A 23,571-nucleotide genomic window follows, 5' to 3' on the forward strand; every position below is an offset into this window, starting at 1 on the left:
TAATATTCCGTATACTGTATAATACGATCGACTTCGGCAAACCAAGGTCTGGCCAACAACAAGACTCTAGTAGGAATCGAACCCGCGACACCTTGCACGAAAGAATACAACACTCACCACTAGACCACGCTGCTGGTTATGAAAATGAACTTAAAAATAATGGTAGTAATATTCCGTATACTGTATAATACGATGGACCTCGACAAACCAAGGTCTGGCCAACAACAAGACTCTAGTAGGAATCGAACTCGTGACACCTTACACGAAAGAATACAACACTCACCACTAGACCACGGTGCTGGTTATGAAAAGGAACTTAAAAATAATGGTAGTAATATTCCGTATACTGTATAATACGATCGACCTCGACAAACCAAGGTCTGGCCAACAACAAGACTCTAGTGGGAATCGAACTCGTGACACCTTACACGGAAGAATACAACACTCACCACTAGACCACGCTGCTGGTTATGAAAAGGAACTTAAAAATAATGGTAGTAATATTCCGTATACTGTATAATAAACATGCCAGTCACTAGCAAGTACGAATCGCTATCAAAAATTAGCAAGGTCTGGCCAACAACGAGACTCTAGTGGGAATCGAACCCGTGACACCTTGCACGAAAGAATACAACACTCACAACTAGACCACGCTGCTGGTTATGAAAAGGAACTTAAAAATAATGATAGTAATATTCCGTATACTGTATAATACACATGCCAGTCACTCGCAAGTACGAATCACTATCAAAAATTAGCAAGGTCTGGCCAACAACGAGACTCTAGTGGGAATCGAACCCGTGACACCTTGCACGAAAGAATACAACACTCACAACTAGACCACGCTGCTGGTTATGAAAAGGAACTTAAAAATAATGGTAGTAATATTCCGTATACTGTATAATACACATGCCAGTCACTCGCAAGTACGAAACGCTATCAAAAATTAGCAAGGTCTGGCCAACAACGAGACTCTAGTGGGAATCGAACCCGTGACACCTTGCACGGAAGAATACAACACTCACCACTAGACCACGCTGCTGGTTATGAAAAGGAACTTAAAAATAATGGTAGTAATATTCCGTATACTGTATAATACACATGCCAGTCACTCGCAAGTACGAATCACTATCAAAAATTAGCAAGGTCTGGCCAACAACGAGACTCTAGTGGGAATCGAACCCGTGACACCTTGCACGAAAGAATACAACACTCACCACTAGACCACGCTGCTGGTTATGAAAATGAACTTAAAAATAATGGTAGTAATATTCCGTATACTGTATAATACGATGGACCTCGACAAACCAAGGTCTGGCCAACAACGAGACTCTAGTGGGAATCGAACTCGTGACACCTTACACGGAAGAATACAACACTCACCACTAGACCACGCTGCTGGTTATGAAAAGGAACTTAAAAATAATGGTAGTAATATTCCGTATACTGTATAATACACATGCCAGTCACTCGCAAGTACGAAACGCTATCAAAAATTAGCAAGGTCTGGCCAACAACGAGACTCTAGTGGGAATCGAACCCGTGACACCTTGCACGGAAGAATACAACACTCACCACTAGACCACGCTGCTGGTTATGAAAAGGAACTTAAAATTAATGGTAGTAATATTCCGTACACTATATAATACGATCGACTTCGACAAACAAAGGTCTGGCCAACAATGAGACTCTAGTGGGAATCGAACTCATGACACCTTACACGATAGAATACAACACTCACCACTAGACCACGGTGCTGGTTATGAAAAGGAACTTAAAAATAATGGTAGTAATATTCCGTATACTGTATAATACACATGCCAGTCACTCGCAAGTACGAATCACTATCAAAAATTAGCAAGGTCTGGCCAACAGCGAGACTCTAGTGGGAATCGAACTCGTGACGCCTTGCTTGAAAGAATACAACACTCACCACTAGACCACGCTGTTGTTTATGAAAAGAAACTTAAAAATAATGGTAGTTATATTCCGTATACTGTATAATACGATCGACTTCGACAAACCAAGGTCTGGCCAACAATGAGACTCTAGTGGGAATCGAACCCGTGACACTTTGCACGAAAGAATACAACACTCACCACTAGACCACGGTGCTGGTTATGAAAAGGAACTTAAAAATAATGTTAGAAATATTCCGTATACTGTATAGTACATATACACATGCCAGTCACTCGCAAGTACGAATCACTATCAAAAATTAGCATGTGAGCGAATTCCTTAATATGTAATTCGCATGTGACGAATATAGACTGACCCGTTTTTCGACTGTACCTATATTTTCATGAATGTCATTCAATCAGCTCGCGTACCACAGCTCTAACGACCGCTGCCATCGTTGTAGTGGGCGAGCTCGTTATTCGAGTATAGAGCATTCATTCGAACGAAGTTTTTCGCAGTGCGAGCACTGCATTCGACTACGAGCCGTCGCGCGCGCCGGTCTACTCTACAATTACCTATTCTACATTTCACTCTACATTAACTTAACCACTTCATTTCTAACTTATATGATCAAGCCCTACATATAACATTTCTCAAAAAAATTAAATCGAAAAAAAATCGTGTCCGTAGTTTGTTGTGACATCAAGCCTATATTGGATACAATTCATAAAAGGTAAATATGATAATTTTATCAAATATATAACTGTATTTTATTGTAAATCTGTATGTGTGTTGAAATTTAGGGTTATCTGTGCGAACGTGCGGCTAATCTAACTGTACCAATTTGTGGTATCAACGTTCTGTTTGGGATTTATAAAATGTTTTTGGGCTAATTAGCACTTATCAAACTTTTATTTACTGTTAAATTGTTGTTACTGTTGAATCTAATTTTTTTTGTTTTCAAATATATAGTACATAAAAATTTTGCTCACTTTCATAATATTATTATTTTCTAATAAATTTTATTATACATATAAATCTTAGTGATAGGGCCGATGAAATATAATCGGGCGCATTTATTTATTTATTTATATAATTTTAGCTATTTAGCCAGAATAAAATTTTTAAATTTATATTCATTTTTTTTTTTGATGTTTAAATGCTTTTTATTATTACGAAATTATGTTCACAATACATCTTATATATATTTTAATAGCTACTGATCTACTGATCATTTTCTATTTTACAATTTAATTTAATTTGGTTAGTAATCATAGTATTATATAATTCTAATGTTAATATACAGCATAATAGGAAAAATTTGAACAAACATGTATGTATGTATGAAATAAATTCAGCAAATTGTCGTTACGCAATATTTATATTCAAAACTATAGGCCCGATGTAATATCATTATATATCATGAAATATAATAGAAATGTCATGAAATATACTAGAAATTTTAAAATTTATCTTCATATATATTTTAAACTTCTTAAAACTTAAAGTCGAAAAATGTTTTACTAATTTTATATATAAAACCGAAACGGCGTTTGTAATTTGTTTCTGATTGGCTGTCGTCAAAGTCGTTTCTGATTGGCTGGATTGATAAACGACGTTTGTGATCGGTCAGTCCTTATATATTTTTACTTTATCTGTTTTTTTTCGATTCAAAGAAATTTATTCAAAGATTTTTTTCATTGTTCGACGGTATTCTCACTACTAGACTGCATTTTCATTTCAAGTTACTTTTATTATATCCGTGATAAAACCGAAGAGATCATTACAACCGAGCGAAGCCGGGCAGCACCACTATTAATATATAAAAATTTACGAAAAGAGCATACGTGTATTATTAATTTAAAGCTGAATTTCAAATTGATTTACTCAACTGTAACTCGTTCGAGTTGTCAATAGGAGGGTCACGGGTTCGAAACCCGCAAAGGTTTAAATTATTTTTTTTTAATTTAACTTGCTTATTTCAATTTTAATCATTTTGTTTTATTACATTAATTGTGCAATAACAGGAATTACCCCAATACTACTATGTGATTACATCATTTTTGTACAAAAGTACTAACAATTTTTAAAACTAACAGGACATAAAATACAATAGAGACATCTATGGACAGTAAAAAACTTTTTTGAAATACAGCAAATTTGCGATAAATTCATTATGTAGGTAGCATATCATAAGATTCAACAAATTCGAGATGCTAATAACTCGAATTTGCCAGAAACTGATGAGGAAGATACTGATTTATAGGATCTTTCACAACAATTAAGCTATAAAATTGGAAAAATTCTAACAGATCTCGCCAGCAGCGTGTTTGGGCGGGACTTGAACCCGTGACCTCTCTACTGGTGTGCTAACTGGCTAATATATTTTGTTATTATCATTCCGAATCTATTTACTTTGACGTACAACTTTTAGAACCAGAACTGTAAAAAACGAAGTCGAAATAGCGATAAAAGATAAAAGTGAACTTAAAGGCTTACAAATTTAGATACAGATCTTATGAAAGAAAATATTCATTTTTATATATTGGTTCAATGTGTATTTAATTCCGACAATTTAAATCTAACTTTAATCATCGAACTTTGAACGAAGAGTATTCAATATTAGTGATTTCTATATAATATATTTATTAATATAAAAAATAATAATACAAATTCATAACATACTTTATATGCATAAAAAAAACATACAACTTTATCACCTCCGATATTGTTTATTTTCATTCTCACACGAGATATTACAATATTATATTTTAGTCAATGACGTGATTTATGCACTAGAGTAGTTTACACATATCTACATACATACACATACACACATTTTATTTCATCACACAGTAATAAAATTTCGAATCCGACTTCATTACAAGAAGAGTGCATACATTTCGAAATCAAGTCATAAATTCAAAATCTTATACGAATCGTACATCGGTGTGAATTTTATAATATAATTATAAATTTATCACTATATAATAACACATGTAACCGTTTACATATGCTAATTTACCGGTCGACGTGTGTAAATTTTATTTATTCATAACTCGCACGTTTATTATACATATGACATTTTCAATATTGGTAACAATATTAGTCGTCCCTATTTTTTTTACTTTATCTATATACTTAGTAACAATAGATGAAGTTTTGTGATCATGCGAAAATTCGAACTCGAGATTTTGACTGATTCGAACTCAGAATCGATCACTGATCACGTTTTCATGATTAAGAAAAAATGTGTGTGTGTGTGTGTGTCTGTGTATTTTGGGGATTTTTTGAACACCGTTAGTCTTATCGAACTGAAACTTAGTATCGGTTATTGAAATTCTTATCGATACCACGTGATTTTTTTTTTATTTTAAGTTGACCGGAAATGGTACCTCCCCTTATACATACATATGTAGGTAAACTCTTTTTATTTTGTAAGTTTTTGAATTCAATTATCTCCCAAACCGCTAACTGAATCGTACTGAATAATTTTACTTGTAATAGAAATTATAAATTTTATACTCTAATATTTTTTAAATAATTTTACCTGAACCGGAAGTAGTACTTTTACTCTAGAGAATCAAGGTTTTTTATGTTTTTCTCAGAAATCTTTTAGTTTATTGAACTAAAATTTCATATCTAAAAGTTTAAGTTTAATATCAAGTTATTTATAAAATTTGGTAAGCATCCGTCAACCGAAAGTGGCAGTTTACTCTTGTTCGATTTTTCTTCCACTATTTTTTTCGACCCCTTAAACATGTGTGTTCTTCTCGAAAAAATTCAATTATAATTCTTGTATCAATGTGATGAAAATAAAAAAAAAATAACTAAATTTTATCAACCGGAAGTGGGATTTTTCAGACTCTTAAAAAGGTCAAAAATCCCTTGAGCGTATCAAGCTGAAAATTTATATTTGTATTCTTTATGTACTAACTTAAATCTGATAAGGTTTTGGTCAAAATTTGTAAACCGGAAGTAGTATTTTTATTTAAAACAATACACTATTATTTTATTTTGACCTTTTAAATTATTTCTATTTTCTTGATATTTAATGTGTATAATAATTATAGTGATTTTAAGTAATAAAAAAAATTAGAACAAAATCCAACAACCGGAAGTAGAACTTTTGTCTTGTTTTCGCGTGCGTTCGTACTGATTCAAAACACCTACTTGAATTTTTCGATGCTTCGCAGAATGACTCTGATTAATGTTGGGTGTGAACTTCAATTTTGGTCACAGATTGTAGGAAATCGATCGATTTTCCTCGACCATGTGATTTATTGAGGTCCAATACTTGATTTGGTCGACACGGTTAACCTTCGCATCCCACGTAAGGTTACCGTGTAAAATTCACTCCTACACGGTAAAATTTGCGTAGGTGTTGAAATTCGACGATCGGCTGCCAATATATGTACATACATACATAGGTTTTTTTAAACCAAAGTTCAGGTCACTGTACCTATGTACATATTCTCGATTCCGTATGTCCAAATGTGATCTTTCGGAACTTGCAGTTTACTTCCTACGTTGACACCTTTTACATATATTCGTAAATTGGCTCTGGGTAATTTGCATTGCATGTGGTGTGTTTCAATTAACTTTAATCATCTGGTTTGGCAATGTTGCTTTTGATACTTCAGAATGTAGATTTAAAAATGGCTAATCGTATCAATCGGCATATCTCGACATATCGTGACATATCGTGACATATCTTGACATATTGAAATTGGCACATCTTGGCTAATCGTATTAAAGTCTGCTCATACCTATCCAGCACGACCCGTATCCTTCAGATATCCTGCAAATACGGACAGTATTCTTTATAGAATTTACCAAAGAATACTGTCTGTACTTGCAGGATACCTGCAGGATACGGGTCGTGCTAGATAGGTATGAACAGACCCTTAATCGGCATATCCTTTATGAATTCAAGCTTAAACTTCATCATACATACATACATATATGGATAAATTTCAACAAATTTTTGATAAGCTTTTTTTTTAAATATAAATCGTCAAATTTCGAGATGAAAAAGTTTATGGACAAAAACATTTATGGACAAATTTGCAGGATTTTTATACGAATCAGCGAAATTCAAGATGCTGAACACTCGAAAATTGCGAGAAATGGGTAAAGGTTGCCAATTTGATTGAACCGTTTCAATGAAAATCAGATAAATTGACAAACTGTGATAGGACAAGATCGACCTGGAGTTACATCGTCTGGCCAGCAGCAATCGGTGGGGCTCGAACCCGTGATCACTATGTTCGAAAGCATATATGCCAAACACTAGTCCATGCTGCTGGTTATGAATTATCGTGTGCAGTACACGACCATGTCAGCTGAAAAATTATTTAAAAAAATGCAAATTAACATTACTTTGATAAACTATCGCCTCAAATAGATATCGCTTTTCTTTCTAAATAAATCTGTAAGCGTTGCTAATTTACAAAAATTCATTGTAAATCCATTGTTAAATAATCCATTGTCTTATTTAACACACTTAAACGCGTGAACGGACCTAACGCTAAGTTTTGCTATCCCGAGATAACGCGTGAACGGACTGTAGCGTGTTATGCATGTATGTATGATACAGTTTTAAATTTGTACGAGCTACATAAACACAGTTATGGAGATTATAGATTACAAAAACAGATATGATGCATACAATTTTTGAAAGTTGGATCTAAAGAAGATTGGGAACCGCTTTTCTATTTAAGGATCGCCCACACGAGTATTGCTTCTGGTTATATTTTTATTTTTTATTTCTTTTCATGTATGTGGGATCGTCATGTGAGCAATATTTGTGTGTGCAGTCCTCTATTGAGGAATAATGATGGAACTCTTATATGACAATCAGAAAATAAATATAGTATGGTAAAAAACAAATAAAAAAATATAGATAAAAAATAAGTAAAAATGTAATATCATCATCATCTCAATAGTATATTTATATGTAAATTATTCGATATAAAATCATTGCATTAAAATAATGTACCAATATAATAGCGAGAGATAAGATCAAGTGGAATATGCACTTGTTTTTGTAACATTTAACTATGTACTGACAAATACGATTTTGATTCGCAAACTTCATATATACGTTCGTTTTATTATGAAATAGTGCTAATTGCAATTGTTTTTTATTACCAGTCTGGTTCTATAAAAGACCTCGCTCATGATTTATGCTCATAAGTTAACTGAGATATCTCTGGTTTTAATTGGGTAACTCAATTTCACGAAATGTGAGTCGGTGGATTTTCTGTAAGCCGACTGTTTTTTTTAATACCAAATTGTAAGTGTTTTGAACAACCCTTACCACCAAATAATATAATATATTCTACACACCCCAATTAGCGATTATACACTGCCAAATTCAATTAACCGTTTAGCATACATATGTACATACGTTTTGCAAAATAATTAAATTCAATTTGCATATCATTTGTATGATGATACTTAAAAGTATTCACAAATTAGTTTCGTGTTTACACACATTAAATTCGTACGTTTATTACGATGCAAATTACCACGGCAAAATTTCACACATTGATAACGAATAATTCATACACACATTTAAAATGACGTAATGCGAACGTAACATTCAAAAACGCTAAGATGATTGACGTTTTAATGCCAAATATTAATGATTGCTTTCGAATTGACCGCCACAAGTGCTTACAGTGTGTTTTTTTAATCGCAGAAGAAAATTCATTTTCATTTTATACGATTTTCCAGTACAATGTTTACAACAGACTATACTTTTTCCAGGGTCGTGTTAATTTTAGATGAGATTGTTTCGTATATTATGTATGCATACAAACGTTTGTCAAAAGGTAAACATTTGAACAAGTGTCACTTACTTTTTTTTCAATGCAGGAAATTCCTACATACATACATTTGTATATTCATTCGAAATTGCGAATTATTGCAATATTTATGAATGTATACTGCGCTTGTCAAACGTTGAGGCGTGTCTTTTAATGCATACAGTGAATTTTACGTTGCTATGGATCCGACTGTAATAAATCAGAGTACAATGGCTATTATTTGTATTTAACAGCGATGTGCATATTGTAAATGACGAGGCCTTGATGATTGACGACCACTATGTGTAATTTGCTAAAACAATCCTGTTGCATCAAAGGTCAAATAATGATGATTAGTCGACCTGTGTGGTTTTTCGTTCTAGTTAATGATTGTTTTTCGTACATATGTACGTACATATGGTGATAAATAGGAAATAATTAACTCACTGAGTGATTTGCGAATGCTATGGTGAATTAGTCTTTAAATTACTATTGTGTTATTATCGATTTATCACTTTTGCTATCTATAAAATCGATCAGAATTGTAAAATCATATCAAAATAATAGTTCATTTTTTACAAATTTGAATCAATTCACATGTATGTATATACATATGTATAGTGAAACCTCAACGAGTCAAAATATCAAAAAATCTTAATACCGACCATCGAAAGTAAGGTGAACTTGTCAGTTGACTCTTTTTAAATATCTTTTATTATAATGACTACTTTAAGAAAGGGTGGAATTAGTGGATTTGAGTTTGAGGCTTTACAACAAAAGAGTCGGGTTCCAAACCCCACCCCAGTTAATCGGCCGTGGTTAATTCATTTTCGGAAATGCGTACGTGCGCGCATACACGCCCCAATGAGTTTCATTGTAATTGAGGAAACAATAAAAGTAAAAAGATATTTGCACACCACGTTTAAGGCGAGGATGCTGAAATTCCGACTGTAAATAAGTTTTAGCGAATATGTACATATGTAAATGCAAATACATATATAATTTCTCGGAACTATGATGCATTTAGTAAAATAACAAACGCTAGATTGTATCATACATAGATGTGAACGGATTTTCTAGTTACTGAATATCTTTGGTTTTTCGAAATTAGTTATTATATTATATTCTATTTTATTTGATTTCATAGAACTAGAACAGTCGCCTTTACAAATCGCTCCAAAGGGACGAGTTCACTTATACAGATACACTACAATCAATCAAAACAATCAATATACATAAGTATTTTATAAAATGCGAATCCATACAAACATCCACAGTGACATCTATTGAGAAATTTTTGCAGCATTTTATAATCAAATTGGCGAATATCTTGAGATTAGCAAGAGAGATAGGAAGGAAATTCCAATTTTACTGGAATCGTTTCAATAAAAATCAGAAAAATTAGCAAGCTCTGATAAGAAACGATCGAACTGGAGTCACAAACCAAGGTCTGGCCAGCAGCGGGACTGTAGTGGGACTTGAACCCGTGACCACTATGTCTAAGAATCTTCTTAACTTTTCGAAATTGAAAATATATACGTCAGCTACTTCTCACGTCACGACAGCTGCTTTTTGAGTCCGATTGGAACAGCTGATCTTCATCCAAATTAGGACACACTGACATAAAGCATGCACGAAGACACACGACGTCCAGATTAGGGAACAAACACAATCAGACAGAAGCATTTCATCATCTTCTGTACAAGTAGGAAAAAGGTCCTCAATAAGGCGAATGTGTCTCCGCGAGCGTGAATTTATCTCTGCGAGCGCCTTGTGTCTCCATGAGCGTCGTGTCTCCGCGTTCTTGTTCTTTTGACTTTAAATCATTAACAGGTCGCTTTCCCAACTCCAATCCAATCTCTAATTTAATCCACCGAATGCCAAAGCACGCTTATTATACTCTACCTGCATTGGTTAATGGCGTCATCGCGTGGACGAATACCCTTTCCCCGCTACTCGTTTAAATTTATTACCATTTATTATATTATAAATATATACAGCCGATATGCAAATCGAAATCCCACGTAATTTCTATTTTGAACAGACCTGTTGTCTCACCTCAGACCTCAACCGCCAATGATTAATTATCATTCGGCCAAAACCGCAAAACGTCTTCTATACACCCGAAGCGAAACTTCGGCTTAATAGATATTTATATCGTCGGATTTGCATACCTTTGCGATTGAAAAAACATGCAAAAACACATTCTGCAGCTTACACACGACACATTATTGTCATCGACGTGCATTTCAATGACATTCACCGTTGAATATTTTACCTAAGTATTGTTGTACTGGCCTCAATTCTCATATGCATTGACCCCCCCCCTATCTTCATTGGTGTGTTCACGATTTGCGTTTGGCACAAATCTTTTTGGCTATTCGCACCGATGACATCACACGATAAATCTAAAAGGTGTTTGTTTTTGTCGTCTAAAGATGTCTTGTATCATATGAATGTAGGCGATTGTTATTACCTATATTACTTTTACTCATTGAGAGCTATTTTCTTTAATATTGTAACTTGGGAACACGGGGGAAGAGGATCCGCTGGCAAAGTGCATTCACTGTGCACATAACACTGTGCGTGCCTAAATGGATCGGGGAAGCTGTGGTGAGCAATTTGCCCTTTAAAAAGAGGTACACTTGGTACAGCGATTATTCTGGAATTAGCGCTGGCTGCGTGTGGATCTCCTGAATCATTCAATAAATGCTGTGAAGCGACTTTGGCCTTTCACTTGGATCCCACGCAATAATATGTATGTAAATATTTGTAGGGGAAAAGATTATTATGAAAAAAAACCTATCGGTTGATAATTTGTTTTAAAAAGTAATCAATTGGGTCTGAAACCATTAATTGTTGTGTAGGTAGAAAGAAAATGATAAAGGCGCAGACACACAGAGAGGTATGTGGCACGTGTTTTTTTTAATAGCCACTGAAATAAAACGCTAGCATGCCTGATTTATGATATGGAATCCAAGCCAAAAATCACCCCCTGGAGTGCTTTCGGTGATATTTTATTCCTATTCTGATATACATATGTTTATATATATTGAAGAAATGTAGGAGAAACGTGTCAAAATAATAAGATCGTACGAATCAACACTGACACCATTCATAGCTGGAGTCACCTAAGTATACCATGCCGTACAATCCTGTGTGTCTGTGCCTTCAGAGTGTTTGCGCCTTAGCTCTTGGGACTCAACTGAGTAACATAATAAGTAGTCACCGGACCCAGAAGGTGCCGCGTATTGTTCAAAGGTTGTAAATGCATTGGTAAAGGTTTGCCAAACCTTTTTTACAAAAGATTTACAACAATGGAACAATTGATAGCACTGTGACTATCCTACCTCTAATAATAAGCAGTTAATAAGCAGAAAAAGGTGTTGGGACAATGCTTTATGCATAAAAAATGGTTCACTATTGTCAACCATGCTTTTTTGCTCTCTTGCCTTTTTAACTAATGGAGAGGTCTATTGTTATTTTAAGAGCACCAAGCCAACGCCGAAGTCTATTAATAAGTTAACCCGAACTAACAATTTCAAGCAGGTCAGATCAATCACTGGTTCAGCGATTGTTATCCAATGGAGAAGTCGTGGATTGAAATCCCGCCTGGAATTAAAAAAAATATTCGATATTCTTGATGATTATCAGTACATCTATCGCTTCTGGCAAGATTTGGATTATTATTAATCCAAATAAAATCTCCTGTCAAAACTTATCTATTGAAATGTAATAAATATCTGTATAGCTAAATTGTATAATGTGTTTGGATATGTTTAGATACGATTTAGAGTGACCTATCGTGGCATTATGACATATTTAAATGCGGACAAAAATTCCAAGAAAAGGTTCAACACAATTGCTTCAGCAAAATAAATGATTTAAAATATAGTATTTTACATTTATATTACGTCACGCTTTCATTTAATCTTTTTGAAAACATTCATCCTTGATAATAGCTAGGTAATATATAATAATATAACTAAAAAGCGTCATAAAGCAATAATACCATTAGAATGCTGCACCCATTATACATATATGATATGATACGAATTTTAATAGCCTTTCGAGCCGTACTTTACGACTGATCAGTTCTCGTTTTTATTCTTTTTTATTATCATATTCCAACTTGGCGATTTTACAACGGTTAATCCAGTTACGGAGAGTTGTTTTTGGCCGATGGCTATACGAAATAACAAATGCAGAGTGGATGTGGACACAAAAAAAAACGAAGGTGTCTGTCGAATTCTTCTCGGATATTAAACGCCATCCCGTCCGTATCGGGCTTTACATTCGTGTTTTACGCAATATAAATAATTGCACTATACAGGTTTTCACCACGCATTCTAGAATACAATATTCCATCTTGTTATTATCATTGCTGAATTGAATCGCTCATATAATTTGAGTTTCGTTGTACAATTTAAACCGTTTGCAACATTATGCAAATTCGCTTAATTAATGTTGACACTTGTAACTTAATTACAATCGAGTTTAATCCACGATTCTATTCGTGGTCATTTTATTTATTCAATACATATTGTTTTGTAGGAGTAATGGAACTACAAAGCGGACCGGGAAAAGCGTTCATTATTCAATTTGCTTAATATGTAGATTACTAAAATAGATACATTAAGCCACGTATATAAATTGGTGTGTACACATGTCAAAATTCATTCAAATATCAAATCAAGTGCGATATTACTATCTTTACTGATTTATTTCGTGTCTTAATGATTTTTTTTTATCTTTGCTTTCGCAAACGTTAGCTTTACTAGTCAAATAGGCATTGATAACGCAAAATTCAAATCGCATAGTGCAATTGTAACCGAATTCAAATCATTTGCATATATAAAAACGGACGAGATGTATGTATGTATGTGGGTATGTGCGAGTGCGTTGACAAGTATGGAGATTTCAAAAAAACAAATTTTAGAATACCGGGAATATGCGTTATGCATCGGAATGAGACATGACGACCGATTGTATCTAGGAGAAGCGGGGAAGTAGGGGGTGTGGAGCGTCTGACATGTGCTCCTGATATTGAGCGCTTGAGTTTTAACGGGTGGCGTCGGCGTCAGATGCGCGGGAGCGTACACACATCCACGAAGACACTCATTCATTCATCATTTCGACGTGGACGAACTGTTATTTCAATACATATCACTGTTTGATAATCAAATTTAATTTAATAAAAAGTATTTTAAATGCACGTTAAACCATATTATGCTGCTGGATTCAATATGGTGGTTAGAAAATAATGCTTTCGAACAAAGCGGTCACGTGTTCGATTACCACAGGTTGCTGCTGGCCAGACCTTGGATATGTGACTCCAACTCGTTTCTCTCCTTTCCAGGAGTACCAACCCATCAAAAATGACAGTGCTCCTCTTGGTCACCCTATTATATATTTATATTTTCCATGCTTTCATGCTTTCACTATCCAGCAGAATAGCTCGGTAGTTAAGCTTCTGCCTATCACCGAGAGGCGCCGGGTTCGATCCCGTGAGTTGATCTCGATTAAAAATAATTTATTCTGAGTATATCTGTAGTGCTGCTGGTCAGACTTGGATATTTGCAACTCCAAGTCGATCGTTTCCTATCAGAGTTTGCCAATTTTTCTTGGCTAAAAAAACCTTCCTACCTACTATGTCACCACTATTAATGTACAATAAAATGTATGTACAATTCATAGATGTCTCGTTAAATTTCGAGTTTCCAGTGTCTCGTAATTCAGCGACTTGCGTAATAAAAATGCTGCATTGTTTGTAATTGGCCAGGAAGGTGCATTGGGGCTTACCTGATAGGCCTTCCTGGCATATATGTAAAAAATAAATAAATTTCGGGTTGCCCCCCTGGGTGACATCTATAGTATTCAACTTGTACATGATTATAAATTTTTGAAACCAGAATCAAATTTGATGACACATTGGTTTTTGCCAATTTGATGTAGGGACCGTTTCAACAACGAAATCAGATAAATTGATAAACTCTGATAGGAAGCGATCGACTTGGAGTCACAAATATCCAAGTCTGACCAACAGCACCACCAATTATAACCGGTGAGTAAATGGGCTAAATTCATTCATAGCCACATATACCAGGAAAGCCTAACAAATAAACCCCAATGCGCCTTCCTGGCCAATTACAAAAAACGTTAAACCATATTTATAGAGTAATTTCACAGAACATCATAGAGACATATATGGATAAATTTGACAAATTTGCATTTTTGTAAATGAGCGAATTCGAGATGCTGAAAAACTCGAAATTTGCGAGAAATAGGTCAAGGTTGCCAATTTTTTGGAATCGTTCCAATGAAAATCAGATAAATTGGTAAAATCTGATGGAAATGATTGACTCGGAGTCATATATATCCAAGTCTGGCCAGCAGCACTATAGATTATACTCCGAATAAATGATTTTAAATCGAGGTTAGCTCACGGGATCGAGCTTTCGGTGCTTAGCATTAACATACATTAGCATGCTGCTGGCTATATGTATGTATGTAAGTTCGATAATGATTTTCCCAGTCAACATTTCAATATAGTCTATAAGTTTAAACAGAAACAGATGGTACAAGAAAGACAATATGATGCATTAAAATAACACTGCATATATTAAATATTTATTTTATAATTTTCCTCGTGAAGATTTCACGCACTTAAACTTTTTACGTGTGTCAACACATTGAGTAAATATATTTTATAATTTTTATACCACACAAACAATTACATACTTTTGGTTAATGACCTCAGAAATAACGTCACCTGGAGATATTATATATAAAATATGATATATTTTTTTTTCAATGACACACGCGATAGCGTCAATATATACATATATACTGTACAATATAATATACATATACAATAATAATATAATAATATATACAATATATGTATGTATAATCTAAACAAGTACATATATTGGGATTAAATTTTTCAACCAAATTATATACAAAGTCAAACACTTATAGAAACAAAACATTATCTATAGGTATTGATACTTCAGATGCATATACATATTATAGATAAAGTGATAAACTACCACGCGTTTTTGGAAAACCTTGAACACGTTATCAGTGATTGATTGTGAATAAAAATTTCGAGGTTGAATCTTCTCACGATCACAATACTTCATTAATTGATACTTCGAATATATCAAACACTCAATCATTATATTCTTTGAATATGTGACACCAGGTCAAAGCGTTTCCTATTAGAGTTTCATTTATCATTTATCTGATTTTCATTGAAACGGTTCCAACAAATTGGCAACCCTGACCTATTTCGAGCTTTTCAGCATTTCAAATTTGCTGTATTACAAAAATGCATATTTTTTATAAATGTCGAATTTATCCATAGATATCTCTATGATGCTCTGTACGATTACTCCATAATTTTTTATCGATGTTTATAATTGGCCAAGAAGGCGCATTGAGGTTTACCTGTTAGGCCTTTCTGGTATATATATTTTTTTAATTTATGCCAGGAAGACCTAACATACAACCCCAATGCCCCTTCCTGGTCAGAAACATTGTATATTTGATAAAAGTATTATTATACAAAGTAAATACATATCAATTTACATCCATCTAAGACATCTATGGTCAAATTTGTAAATTTGCAGCATTTTTTTTAAACAATTCAGTGAAATTCTGTAAATACATATCAATTAACATCCACAAAGACATTTGTGTTCAAATTTGTAAATTTTATACAATTCAGTGAAATTCGAGATTGCTGAAAACTCGAAATTTGCGATAAAGTGGGTAAGTTTGTCAATTCGTTGGAACCGTTTCAATGAAAATCAGATAAATTGGCAAAAATGATAGGAAGCGAACGACCTGGAGTCACAAATCCATGGTCGCACCAGCAAAAACCAGTGGGATTTGAGCCCGTGACCACTCTGTTCAAAGCACTATATGCTAACCACTAGTTTATGGTAAGGGTAAATTTCCGATGGTAATGGGTAAGGTTTCCCATTTGTTGGAACCGTTTCAATTAAAATCAGATAAATTGGCAAACTCTAGGAAACGATTGCCCTGGAGTCACAAATCAAGGTCTGGCCAGGAGAAACTAGTGGGATTTGAGCCCGTGACCACTCTGTTCAAAGCACTTTATGCTAAATACTAGTTTATGGTAAGGGTAAGGTTTCCAATTTGTTGGAACCGTTTCAATGAAAATCGGATAAATTGGCATACTCCGATAGGAAACGAACGACCTGGAGTCACAAATCCATGGTCGGGCCAGTAGAAACCAGTGGGACTCGAACCCGTAACCACTTTGTTCAAAGCACTATATGCTAACCACTAGTTTATGTTAAGGGTAAGATTTCCAATGGTAATGGGTAAGGTTTCCAATTTGTTGGAATCGTTTCAATGAAAATCGGATAAATTGACAAACTCCGATAGGAAACGAACGACCTGGAGTCACAATTCAAGGTCTGACCAGGAGAAACCAGTGGGATTTGAGCCCATGACCACTCTGTTCAAAGCACTATATGCTAACCACTAGTTTATGGTAAGGGTAAGGTTTCCAATTTGTTAGAACCGTTTCAATGAAAATCGGATAAATTGGCAAACTCCGATAGGAAACGAACGACCTGGAGTCACAAATCCATGGTCGGGCCAGGAGAAACCAGTGGGATTTGAGCCCGTAACCACTTTGATCAAAGCACTATATGCTAACCACTAGTTTATGTTAAGGGTAAGATTTCCAATGGTAATGGGTAAGGTTTCCAATTTGTTGGAATCGTTTCAATGAAAATCGGATAAATTGGCAAACTCCGATAGGAAACGAAAGACCTGGAGTCACAAATCAAGGTCTGGCCAGGAGAAACCAGTGGGATTTGAGCCCGTGACCACTCTATTCAAATCACTATATGCTAACCACTAGTTTATGGTAAGGGTAAGGTTTCCAATTTGTTGGAACCGTTTCAATGAAAATCAGATAAATTGGCAAACTCTGATAGGAAACGAACGACCTGGAGTCACAATTCAAGGTCTGGCCTGGAGAAACCAGTGAGATTTGAGCCCGTAACAACTCTGTTCAAAGCACTATATGCTAACCACTAGTCTATTGTGCTGGTTATATATGTGTAGAGGTTAAGAGACAATTATTTATGTCTTTTTGTACTAGCCTCTATACTGGAGAACTATTGCTATTACTAACAACTGCTACCGTGCTCTCTTCAGGCTACCTAGGGGCTGCAGTGCATCGCAAATGTTTGTGGAAGGGCATGTGCCTCACTTTGAGGCCATTCTTAGGATGAGAGCGGCCTCTCTACGTCTTCGTATATATTTATCTTCTCATCGTCTTCTTGCTGCTGCATCTTCTCATTTGCATTCTTCACTGTATGTTCGATGGATGGAACTACTCTTCCGACCGCTTTAAATAGACATTAAATTAATTAATTAATTAATCATTCTTATTATTGTTTATTATTTATTATTATTATTATACTAGTGAATAGCCCGATGAAATATCATCGCATGGGTATAAAATTATTATATACCTGTATAAAACTAAAAAAAAAATCCGGAACCGGAACCGTTATTTTCGTAGACTCTCATAGATAGATTTCAATTCTTTATTTGTAATAATTTTCAATTCTTAAAGTTAACGTTAACAAAATGTAATATTTTCCGATTATACACAAACGGTCATTGACCTCGTAACGTTGAATATTATTATTACACATAACAAATTACGTGCATATACATTATGATGTGTATTTACAACACGTATTCTGGGCGAGGCATGCGACGCGAGCTCGTGAGGGCCATTGCGGTTTGGATCGGAGGGTCCGAGGTTCGATTCCCGGCGCCCCCGCGGTGAATGAAATCAATTTTTTTCTCGAATATCGTCAAAATATAAATAATTTAAATTTAAATTATAATTATAATTTAATTGAAAATAAATACATAAAAAAATGGTTCAAAACCTCGCTAAATGAAATTATTAAAGTTACGTATTTTTATATGGCGAGAAGGAATATTTCAATTAATGTTTAAAAAAAAAAGGCGAAATGAAAAATTGGATTTGGCGTGATGTCCGAGACCATTAGCTCAATTTAGATCCATATTCAGGCTATTTGGGGTGATCGGTTCGAGTCGCGACAAAGTCGTCTCGTCCAAAAATGAATTAATCGATTTTTATCGATTCGTTCATTATGTTCGGCGAGAGTTAGGACACACACACACACACACACACACACACACACACACACACACACACACACACACACCCACACACACACAGATTACCGTCTTTATATATATGATGATGATAGCTTTGAATGAATTTTAGAGATTTACAATTTACAATACGCACTGTTTGTGAGTGAGAAATGCGTGTGATTCGTCTTTATTAAGTCCCACACCACCAATTTTAACCTATTTACTCACCGGTTATAATTTTAAAATTTTTGCATACAGAAAACATGAACATCGGCCGTAATAACAGTTTATTGTACATTATCAATTCACCAACGAACCAGATAATAATTATTAGATAAGCTTTTCAGCCGGTACCGGTCCGACCCACGCCGTTCCCTTTTCGGTCACGTTTAATTTGCAAACAGATCGCGGAGAAATCCGATGAATAAATTTCGTGAAGATCGAAAAGTGGTATCGGTGAGAACGGGTTCGATTTGACCCACCTGAGACACGTGGGCAGCTTTAGGAGTCTTAATTAGACAATAGATTTCGAGAAGAGCTTCTAGATTGCCCCATGAACGTTTCCACTCGTGATGATATCACGCTTGGATATAAAAACTATATTTGCACGATAATAATATACGTGACTGTTTTTTTATTATCGATGCTAAAATATGATGAATTTGCATCTCGAATATCGGCATTTTTAATTCGACGGAAATTGACTAATAATTATTACTGTTATGTTAAGTGTCAGTTGGCGTGTTCTTTGATGATGTATCCGTTGATGAATTTTATTGGTTATTTGTCTGGTTGCCTAATATGCGTTTAAGGCTATTCAGGCAATCAATCAATAGAATGGTGTAATATTATAAAAAAATATTGATTTCTGTAAAAAAAAAAGTACATTAATAAATAGTTCAATATCCGATAGATACCATTGGAGCTTATTTGAATCATCCGAGTAAAATACTTGTATCATGAGTTGGGAAGGAAGTAAAGCTGTAGCCACTAACATAGTCGGATCAGTCCAAACTCGCAGAATAGCGACCTAAACTTGACCATGTTGTAGATCTTCACCCATCTGTATATAAAAAATGAATCTTATAATTATTTTAGTTTTTCTATACCAATCAAATAAGCGTTCGCTATTTTATTAAATGCGTCACATTTCAATTATTTCCATATTTGCACTTATTGGCCACTTATTTATAGCAAGAATTTCATCGTCCTCGATTTGAACTCGGTGTGCAAATAACGGTTTACTTTTATTTATTACGAGCCTCTTCTATACTTCACTTCGCTAATTTAAAAATATCACAGACGATAGTAAGGCGGAAAACACACTGAATCGTACACCATGCACGTTATTATATTAGCTACCAGCTGAGAGAGGCGTTCCTTCAGGTTAATGTTAATTCACACCATCTTATTATTTCGACAAATTTCTTCAAATATGGGAATCACCGTTTTCGATCACTGTCATTACAAGGAAAATATATCACCGAAAACATTCCAGGGAGTAATTTTGGCCTGGCATAGATCAGGCGTGCCAGCGTTTCTTTTTAGATGTGCAAAACTATTTAAAAAAAAATACAAGCCGCGTACGATTCTGTGTGTCTGCATCCTAAAGGTTCATGCGCGCACGTACGCATTTCCGAAAATGCATTAACCACAGTCGCTTAACTGAGAGGAAGTGGGGGGGGGGGGTTTAGCCCTTTTTGTAATGCCTCGGGCCCCTAACGAAGTATATAAATCCGCCACTAAACAACAGCAACAATATACTAGGAAAAACTACACTACATTTGTATTCCGATATATGTTGAAAGTAAAGATTTTCATTATTTCTATTAAATAATGAAAATGTCAAAAAGGGGTCTACATGTCAAAAAGGGGTCTACCTCACGGAACCGAAAGTGAAATGGTCGAAAAAGCAAATATCGAAAGGCAAAGATCGAAAATCGAAAGATCTTAAGTCGAAAGATAAAAAAAGGGTGCATGGTAAACGGTACTGTGTATATATAATATACATATATCAGTGGCATGCGGTGAAATTATCTCTCTTTTTGTCATACAGCCTTGTTTAATGTGCGCGCGCAGGATACGGGAGGAAAAGCCTGTTCCTCTTGTCCCTGTTGTATCCTGCTCGCGCAAATTAAGTGAGGATGTACGACAGGGGGAGAGAGATTTTTACCACACGCTACTGATATATATACTAACCGTTTTTCATATGTATGCATGATAAACGAATATTTTCAACTTTTTCACTTCGACTTTTTCGCGGTCACCCGTTAAAAATATGCCAAATATTTGTGCGACGATGCTTTGCAGTTCTGCGAATAGTGAATCAAAATTTTCGCATCGAACAACTACCATGACAGTGCTTTCTATTAATATCTTCACATTGACAATTCTCAATACTCTATTGTATGTATATGTAATGTCCAAATCGATCAGAAACTAAGAATAATATTTTTTTTTCATTTTAATTTTCTTATCAATAGATAAATTTGATACCAACTCCAACTCTATCTGAAGTATCGAAATCTAATCAAACTATCTTTAATATACACATTTACTATTTCGAATTCGAGTTGAACAATTGATAAATGGGGTCAAGTTCGCAAGTACGTTGTCATCGCCCCTTCGATTCGTTTACCATTCTAAAAATTGTTTTATTTTCGTGGAAAAGTCTAGAATAGAAAAGGCTATTTTCAGTAAATGTGGCTCTTTTGAAACGTTCTGAAATAGAACCAGGCACAGCTGAGCACAAACGAGTTTCCCCAGTATATACATATGTAGTAGTAATAGTAGTGGGTATCGATCCTCACCGTCAGAGCCTACAAATTGTACCAGGTGGAGACAAACCCTCCCCCGTGGAACAGATTCACTGGCCGTCAGTTGAATGGCTGTAAACTTTGTGAACACGCCATTGTTGAAATACATACTATGCTGAAAAATGCGGTATAACTGTATGAACTTCCTTCAGATGACCTTATCGTTTGAGCTTGTTAAATAGAAATTAGTCACGAAACGCGTGGGTATACCGCAATAAATCCGAAAGAAATAGTAAATTTTAATAATGACTGCATTGATTCAAAGGAATCTGGTGGGTACCACTGTCTATTATGTCTTCGTCATGCTAATTATGAGTTTTTTCGTACATATAAAAACCTTGCGTGACGACACCTATAATATTGATTCCGTTTTTGGTAGCATAATAATATACATTCCATCAAGTCTTTAATTATGTATCGGTATTATTACTTATGAATTATATACCTTGTTTAGTATGAGCTTTAGAATGTACTACCTGGCTTTTTTATTCAAAATTTTGCAAGCAGTAACGAGAGAATGCAGTAATTTAACAGTCTACTTATATTACAGTTGGATTTTATGGCGACAAAATAACATTAGTATTCAAAAGTGTGATTTCATTCACTTCTAATCGATTATTATTATTCGGTTTAACATTAATTTTAGCATTCAAATCAAAATTCAGGTTGTTTATTATGACTTATCTATTTAAATTTATATTTTTGGTCATTATTTATAATATTTTGTGTATGACGAGACCTCAAATTTCACTGCATAACGTCATAATGTGAAGGCCAATGCAGTAGTGATTTGAGTAGGCATTGCGTGACGCCTTGAAGTTTCTTGTGAGGATCAGGATATGTCTTATTAGAATGTATGGAGTCCTTTATAATGTTTTTTTTTACAATATAACTAAACATTAAAGTAAATGTATTGTAGTTACAATTGTGAAGTTGCAGTTTGTTAAAATGTTACTCAGGTGGGTTGGTTCCATTATGCAACTATGCGACGGCTTGTGGATGTCCATAAGTAGGTGAAATTTTACAATCAAATGTTACTCCAAAGTAAAGAATCGTAAAATCTGAGCTGGTTTTGACTGAATACTATAAATTGAAGTTTATGACCGGAAGTAACAGTTTATCTGTTATTTTATGTAACTGTATATTCGATCAGTCTATTTTTTTATTCTTGGAACATTTACATATGCATATATGTAATGCTAATATGTAGGTAGAAGTATTATATTTAATATAGAGAAAGTTTTGTTTTGATCGAAGCATTTTTTTGTGGTACATAATTATTTAGATAAAGGAAAGTTTTTACTATCCTTATCTTTATAATCATATATAAATTAAAACCTTTATACTACAGCACATTGCCTTAGCTTTCATACCACATAAGGTAAGAGTCGTAAATAGAAAATTACCATTAAGCTATTTATATAAATGTGTATATTTTACTTACTATAAAAAAACGGTTGTGGCTATTTTCAGGTACTATATCTGCGACAGGCGCAAAGCTTTCATAGCAAAGAACTTATAATTCGATTATAATTTCTTACATTTAATGTATGCTAGACTTGTTTAATCAATCGTTCATTATACATGAAGCAAATAAATTTCGCACGTTATTATAATAGATTTATATCATTTAGCTAGTTCGCGGCTTGTACTTGTATGCAGGTATTATACGTTGTATATGATAATAATTTTCTAACAATTAATAATATTAACTAATTTGGATTATATTTTTTACTCTACGTCACTTTTCGAGTTCGAACTAAATTTTAAAAGGTTTAAAACTAAATTTTAACAGTAAACACGCTGACAGTGACAGTTCACGCGCATGCGCAGAAGGCTTTGCGCATGTCGCAGATATA

The 23,571-nt window shown here is 34.4% G+C and overlaps 1 protein-coding gene across 2 annotated transcripts in view; it reads left to right on the top strand.

The window, feature by feature from the left end:
- The first annotated feature begins 2,394 nt into the window (after nt 1–2,394).
- Nucleotides 2,395–23,571, top strand: part of LOC143916072 (uncharacterized) — a 34,537-nt gene continuing 13,360 nt past the window's right edge. For both annotated transcript variants that reach the window (XM_077436961.1, XM_077436962.1), the window contains exon 1: nt 2,395–2,632. The gene's annotated coding sequence lies outside the window, so the exon portion shown is untranslated. The remainder of the gene's footprint in view (nt 2,633–23,571) is intronic.

Source organism: Arctopsyche grandis, chromosome 8, assembly GCF_051622035.1.
Source record: "Arctopsyche grandis isolate Sample6627 chromosome 8, ASM5162203v2, whole genome shotgun sequence".
Taxonomy (NCBI): Eukaryota; Metazoa; Arthropoda; class Insecta; order Trichoptera; family Hydropsychidae; genus Arctopsyche; species Arctopsyche grandis.